The sequence below is a fragment of the Morone saxatilis genome, unplaced genomic scaffold, assembly GCF_004916995.1.
Source record: "Morone saxatilis isolate NCDOM2014 unplaced genomic scaffold, NCSU_SB_2.0 Contig22, whole genome shotgun sequence".
NCBI lineage: Eukaryota > Metazoa > Chordata > Actinopteri > Moronidae > Morone > Morone saxatilis.
The window spans coordinates 735579-743815 of NW_023339785.1; the positions used below are offsets into that span (position 1 = coordinate 735579).

The 8237-nt window shown below is 40.0% G+C and overlaps 1 non-coding gene across 1 annotated transcript; it reads right to left on the reverse strand.

Annotated features, from left to right (window-relative positions):
• Positions 1–4025: 4025 nt before the first annotated feature.
• trnat-ugu lies at positions 4026–4097 on the reverse strand. The gene has a single exon. It is a non-coding gene; the product is annotated as a tRNA-Thr (tRNA).
• Positions 4098–8237: the final 4140 nt, after the last annotated feature.

The following is an 8237-nucleotide window of genomic DNA, read 5'->3' on the forward strand; positions in this document are numbered from 1 at the left end:
CTGTATGTTTACAGCTAGACGGAAATATTTATTTGTCTAGCTGTAAACATACAGCTAGACGGAAATGTATTATTTGTTCCGCCCGAGAAAACGAAAGAGAATGCCGTTTCCACTCTGTTTTTGCCTGTTTGTAGATTGCAGCCTGCATGTCCAAGTGGAAGTTGAGGCTAACCAGTATCAGGTTCAGTTTCTCACATTTTTAACAAACCAAATTCCATGAACATTGGTTCAGAAATAAGCGTGTTACAGTGGATTGAGTAAAGAAATCTCTCAGAACATAGATATTGATTTCTTAACACAAATGTATGTTATATTCAGTTTGACTTGGGAGTGAATCTTAATATTCCCTCCTCACACTCCTTTTTTATTTTATCTTATAAATCACATAAAGACGAGGGTGAATTTTCGTTGCAGTTTGACTGAGACATCCCTTGGAGACACACACACACACACACACACAAACATACAGACAGATGAGCTGATGCAACTTCTGAATGCTGCAAAAGCATGTTCCAGCTCAGCTCCCATGACACATTGTTTTCAGAGCTTAGTCAAGCCTAGTTAATGCCAAACATTGTGTGTTTGTGTATGTATGTGTGTGTGTGTTTTACAGTCCCTTTGATGCATTACCCTGAAATCCCCAGAAACTTTTGTTGGACCAAGATTCCAGTCACACACACACACACTTTCACCCTCTCATTGTCCTCTGTCGGTGCAAAATGAATTACTTTGATCTCCTAGGTTTTTTAGCTTTTGTAACTCCATCATCTTTGTCCCGAGTTACACACAACCACTCTCTCTCTCGCTTTCTCTCTGACACACAGACTTGCACAATAACAGGACAGTGAAAGGGTCAGACATGTAGGGAAGCGTGGGGAAGGGAATGTCAACAGGGAGTACACCATTTTATAAAGCACAGAAATAACAACAGACACGTGGTCACAGAGGGTCAACATCCTCCCCCTGCACTACAGATACAGGACTCGTTATCAGACTGGGTATGCCATGCGGGGGGGGCTGTGGCTCAGGAGGAAAAGCAGCTTGTCCATTACTCCCAGGGTTAGCGGTACGATCGCTGGCTTCTCCTGTCCATGTGTCGGAGTGTTCTTGAGGAAGACACTGAATACCAAGTGGCTGCCGATGGGCACGGCACCTCAGCTGCCATCGGTGTGTGAATGGGTGAATGAGAGGCAGTGCTGTAAAGCGCTTTGTCCGTTAAGGTAGAAAAGTGCTTTATAAATGTAACCATTTACAGCCTGTAAACAGCTATGTATAGTTTTAACTATGTACTGTGTGATACTGAAGGCACATTCAGTTTTATGTTTGATTTTCAACTTTGCTGTCCATGTCCATAATGCAGAGATTTTAATTCACACCTTTGTTTCATCCAGACTTGATTCTGTAATGTTGTGTTGTCTGGTCAGCCCAGTTGCCAGCATTAAAAGTCTTCAACTGGTTTAGAATAATGCAGCTAGAAATATTGACCATATTACACCAATTTTAGCTTTACTTATAGACTGTATAATTAAAAATGGACATATTCTGTGTGACGTCACCCATAGGTTCCTGAAGAGCTATTGTGAAGCTCAGTGTGGTCGATCCTGGTTGTCGCCATCTTGGCAGTCCCTACCAGTTCCTGGATAATCCAAAAATGGGCAAAGAGGTGGAGCGTGGTTACCAAAAACAGCCATCTGTGATGCCACCCAACTGTCAGTCAAACCAGCCATGTCCTTAACTATGCATAACTTTAAACTTTAATATAATTTAAACTGGTGATTTCTATAAGAATACACCCCCTGTACAGTTGTCATGAACAGGAAAATTAGCTATGAAGACCAAAACCATTTCCTGTACCAGGTTGTTAAGTTGGGCATTTTAATATGGGGCCTTATGGAGATTGACTTACTGCTGAAGAAAGTCTCAAGTGGCCAGTAGAGGAACTGCAGTTTTTGTTACTTTTGTGCTTGGCTTCACTTCTTCGGTTCCTGTCCATGTCAGATCAGATGTTAAGGTGATTTCACATCTGTCCAATCTCATTACAGGGCAGCTGTGACTTAGAGTCCACATGTTGAAGTGTGCTTGGGCAAGATAGTGAACCTCAAATTTGCTCCCACAAATTGGCTGTGCCATCGGTGTGTGTGTGTGTGTGTGTGTGTGTGTGACAATGAGCATTAGTTACTCTTTCTGATGAGCAGTTGGTCTCTCTGATCAGTGTATGAATGGGGAAATGTTGTACTCTAGTTTAAAGCTACATAAATGCAGTCAGTTTACCATTACCTTATATCCCCTGTGCTCTCCCCTGTGTTCTCCACAGTTAAAAAGAAGTCAGCTGGCTGCAGGGCCCCTATGTGGGAAGGTTGACATCAGACAGACTGAGTCTGTGTTTCATCTTCTTTCCAACTGCTTTTTGCTATAACTTTCAATTAGTGCTCATCCTTTAATATCTCTGCCTATCACCACTATCCTTCCAGCGAGTCAGTCTCAGTCTCAATAAATCTATTAACTTTGGTACTCATGGTCAGTGTTTGTCCAGCCAAAGAGAACTCAACAAACAAACTTTCTGATAACCACTACATTTCTCTAAGCTTCTGTTGATTTAGTTTCCCACAAGCTGCCAAGCTCTCTCCCTCTCTTCCCTCTCCTTTTCTCCTCCTTCTCCTCTCTTTTCACTCAGGCTCCTCTGTGCTGGACCATCAGCCTTTCTGGAACCTCTCTCTCTCCTGGCAGTCGGTGCCTTATCCAGACGTTTGGATTCGGATCACCATCATCCAGGAGATTCAGCCTCTCGTCTCCTCTCCTCTCCTCTTTTCTCACCCTCTGTGTGTTTGTCTCTCCTACCTGTAATTGCTGTGCTTTTCCCTCTTACCTATCTGGCCACATGCCCTCCTGGATCCATATTCTTCACTTTGTAATTTGGAATCAAAATCTGTATATACTGTGGTTACTATTACTAAGGGTAGAGTGTGTCTGTGTTTGATTGTAAAGCCCCTTAAGGCAAATATATGCATTAAAAGTCAATTTTTATTTATATTAAATAATACACAAAAACACCTTCTTATTCTAATGTAGCAAAAACACAGTTCTTATATGTATGTCATTATGTGCCTTTCGATCTATATATTGTGTAACAATAAAATAGAATGTTAAGGTCTGATACTATGTTCAGTATGCACTGTGTACATACAAATAAAGTGTCTTAGCTGTTGTTCCACCCCCAGCCTCCAGAACAACTTGTGGCAAAAGTAAAACACATTCTTGACTTTAAAAGTAAAATACAGATACCTGAAAAAAATACTTAGGGATAATAAAGTGGAAAAAAGTACTTCTAACTGTGCAAATGACGAAATGTATCCCAGTTTTTACTTCCATGTGGGAGAAAAGGGTGATTATGAATTTATCTGATCAGTCAGCAACAATTCAAACATCCAAGCCCCATAATTTCCCCCCAAAATCCGAACTGAGCTTCTGTCAGTGAACATGGTTGAAGACTCTGTCCATGATAAAACATGTTTCTTGTGTGGGCTATGTAAGAGGTTTGGAGCAATATTCGTGGATCTGTTTTTACATCCCTTCCACGGCATTACTTCAAGGTGTCTTTTAAGCAGAGAGGCAGCCTTGTTCCATGTTCCACACAGATTCCTTTGAGCCAAAAGTAAAAGTGCTAGAGGTAGAAATATTTCAGAACAAAAAACACCAAACAAGATTTCACAAATTTTCAAGAGCTCCATAGAAACAGTGATCAATATTTGCTCACATGTATCAGTAACCAGCCAAAAAAGTAGCAGAGGCAGAGATGCTGAAAGATGTGTTGTATTTTGATTAGGCAAATAAAAATTAATGTAATCTCATGACTCATATACCAGACACTCCACCATATATATTTGGTTGCCAGTTTATTAGAACATTTGTACTGTAGTATCACAGACATGTCACAAGTAAAAGGAAGTGTGAAACCCAAGCAAAACATGCATAGGATTTAGACTAGTCAATGTGACCACAACTCACTCAATATGGAGGTGCTGTAAAGGCATGAATGGGGATTGAACCCATGATCTTTGGTTTACAAGACCAACGCCTTACCACTTGGCCACCATGCCTCACTTTTGGATGACTGTTGAGTTTGATCTTTCAGGAGAAGTCCAGATTTCATTTTTTGGTCAAACCATTAGCTTACAACAAGATGTAAAACACAATAATGACATACTGTCACCTCGTAAAGTTGATATTTTCAACATACAGAGACACAGAGAAACATTAGCATTAATTTGGAGCTGTGCCACCTGACAAATGAAATTCCAATATTCACTCTCCTTTAGCTCAGTCTCTTTAGCTGCTAAATCCTCCACTATGTTCAACAGCTAGTCTCTAAGGTTTTTTTGCTGCCGCTGCAGGAAGCACTGCTACTGAGAGCAGTGAGCAGTGAGAGTGAACCCCAACAATTTTGGGCCGTAAAACCAAAACAATAAGCTGAAAGATGTTAAAATGCTCTGTAGAGCTGAGGGGGAATGTGGAGTTAGTGCTAATTGTCTGTGAGCATCCCCTTTTAACATGAAATAGTTATTTCATCCATTGTTTCTGTAGAAATATTGATCAGAGCAGCTTTAACATTAGAACAGACCTTTATTGTTCATCACTAAAACAAACTATTCCAATTTTTAAAGAAGCCACCACAAATAGCAGTCCAAAACCAAAAAGCTACCATGTAGGGGACTGAGTTAAGTTGCCTCTCTATCAGTACTAACAGTCTCCTTCTTAAAGATCCCCTCCAGACATGCATTCATAGATTTACAGTCAGCTTGGAACAATAATGTGTGTCTGATATGTGATTTCCACAAATAAGAGTGTAATTTCCAAGAATTAACTCCCTCCGCTGCCTTAGGTCTTTCGGGGCGAGTTGCCAAATTCTTCTTTTACTCCTGTGATTATGAGTGTTCTGCAGTATTGTGATACAACATGGTACAGATGTTTGTCCACTACTTTAAAGTCAAAACTGCTACCCCAATAAAAATCTGTTCAAAGATTGTAGGCCAAACCCTTGAGAAACACTATGAATCAGCTTACCATGGCTAACAACATTGTGTCTGACCCCAAGTTGTTGCCATCACACTGGAGACATAGGATTCCACAATTCAACAAAGTCAGCCTGAAGCACTCCTTTGTGCAGCAGTAAATCCTAAAAATCAAATTTGGCACTTAATTCCAGATCAAATACACATTGAAGGGCCTTGAATATTGTCTTCTGTGTTTGCATGCTAAATGTAGATCTGTGTATCTCTTTTTCTTGCTGTCTTTTCTGTGATGTTGCAAATTGAGCTGCTGTGATGCAAGAAAACTTTTATCATTATCAGTTAAATCCTTAAAACAACATATCCTCCTTCTACCGCATTAGAACTTCCAGAATCTCTAAATATACAAATGTTGTTCATGCCTAAAGTTTTGCGGCTGGACACATCTTCTCCTACTTCACTGTAAAGTCAAGTCGATGTGCACTGGTGGCTTCAAGTTTCTTCTCTTTCTACATCACACTGTACAAGTTGCATACTGGACCTTTTTGACAACTTATTAGTATTTCCTTTCTAAAATATGTCACGCATCCAGAAATGTATTCTTGTCAGGGAGCAGAAAGCCTCGGAAAAGGGGGGTTTAGAGCAATACAAGATACCTGGATCTAATTTAGATAAGGTGTTAGAACGCTGTCTTTGTCTGTAACAGTCTCTGAAATACTGAGCACGCCTGCATTACCCAAGATAATACCAAACACACACTCTGATGTTAATGATCAAAATATTAACATGACATTTGGAATCTGATTAAGGTGTTCCAGAATAAATTAAAGCTAAAGACTTCCCATAGACAACCACTGTAGTGTTTAGTGTCATTTTGCAAACATTTGTATGTTCCAGAGTCAATATGGGATCATAAATTAAAGGCTGAAATCTAACTCTAACCCAGACATCTGTTATTGATTCCTGAATTATCTTAAATAATTTGAGTGTCTGGTCATTTCACACAATTGCCCTTCAGATGGATAATTATTGATTATTTGATCACCCTTATACACAAGAGATGGAGCTGAGTGTTTATGAAACACAAACCCACTGATATACACACTAGCGGTACGATCTCTCTCTTCTCATACATGTCTAGAAGCCTGTAAGTGACATTGCTTAACTTTAAATACATATATTTTATGAAATACCAATGGTAATAAAAGACGCTGTTAGCAGCAAAGCTTCAGTCAACAGATTCATAACTTTAGAATTGGACCATCGACTGGTTCATGGTACATCATTACACCAGGAGTCTATGTACCGATGTATTTGCATCTATAAGGTTAAAACCGATTTCTGACTCTTATCGGTGAATCTTTACACCCTTAATACACACACATATGTACTTAAACAAGCATATATGTGCATACATATGATTTTACTAACTGCCTGACAGCACATGTGTACACACACACACAGACACAGACAATGACACTGACAGATACAGTCAGACTTCACATGTCTTATTCCACTCCTTGTGTGAAACACTCCTTGTACCCTTCTGAACAACAACACACACAGACTGATATCTCATTTTGTATTCAGTGCAGAGGACTGGTAGCTGATTCTTCATTCAGCCACTGGTCCGGCTGCATGGGCAGTCAACTGCAGCTGTCAACACTGCGTGCAGACAGAGAGAAAGTGTTGTTTATCATTCACTGAGTCTCATCGGTAGATATTCAGTTTGGTGCTGCAGGAAAGGCCACAGGGTCATTTGTGGATCATTAATTTGCTCAGTAAATTTCATGCCAATCTGCATGTTAGATTTTGATATTTTCAAGTGAGCATATGGAAATGTTGGCCTACTGGTGGTAGTAGTCAAAATGTAACTTCATTAAAAGTACTAACAAAATGTATAAAAAGGGATAGTTCCGATGTTTTGAAGTGGGCTTGGATGAGGTACTTCTCCAGTGTGAAATTTTTACTAGGTGGAGGCTTCAAATAAGCCCACCTGGGTTGTCTGCCTCTCCCTGCACTGTATAGTATTTGTTATCCTATTCATTTGTATGTATGTTTTTAAAACAAAACAAACTGGTTTTCTGGGCACCACCACCTACTTCTTATCTCAGAATATTCGCATAAAAAAGGTTTGTGGAAACAAGCATTCATTTGCATTTTCTTTTCAGATTTACTCCAAATGTGGTTAATATTTCCCATACATTTGTGTGCAGGGCTAATGACTCCAGCTAGACACTGCTTTGTTATAAAGACAATTGGACATAACAACTTTATCAGGTCATCAAATAAAAATGCTTTAAAATTATCCAGGAGTTTATGTGTTGACAAACTTTGAGGTTTTCATTAAACATGAGATTTCAAATGCAAACCTTACATTTGAAAAGAATACTTCTGGAACCTGCAGCTCCACCCACTTGATGTACTGTCCATTACTCACTTTTCTACCTTCTTCTACCTACAAAGGAGTAAGGATTGTTTTTAAAATGTAGTGGGAGTGATCGTGACTATGTTGGGCAATACTTGGGGAGGAGGCACCTTACCTATCATTGCCTTACTGGCCTTCCACATATACACCTCCACATCATCCAGAGACAGACCCTGGGGAACCCCTAATCTGTGGATGATCGGATGTCCGGGGCCCCTGTGTCTGTTTTTGCAGGCTGTCCTCTTTTTTTTTCTTTTTGTTTGCATAGATCTGTAAACACTGTTACAAGGTTAAGACATTGGCTGGTGTGTAATGAGCTCCTAGAGTTCTTCTTCAGGAGGATGGTTGCCTTGGTGATAGAGCGTTGAGTAAGGGTTTGGTGTGTTGTGATATGTTCATGGACAAAAGGTCTCCCAGCAGTGACGGTGATGGGGGTTTCTGTGTTGACTGGTTCTCTCCAGATGGCCACCTGCTTACTGCAATCTGCCTGATTGGAACCAATTTGCAAATTACTTGGGATGTACACACACACACACTTTGAAAATGGCAACATTTGTCAAAGTCGTTCCACTTACCAGATTACAATAAATAAAGGTTTATTTCAATCTATAAATAAAGCAGTGGCTGTTCTGGGTGTATTCTGTTCTGTTCCACTTCCTCTGTGTTATCCATTCACATTCAAAAACAGCAGTATTACTGTGTGTACTGTAAGTGCTTAGGCTGTGGACATATGTGGCTTTTGCTGTGTGTGCATGTGTGTGCGTGTGTGTGTGTGTGTGTAAATCAGTGAGGCAGTCTAGTCA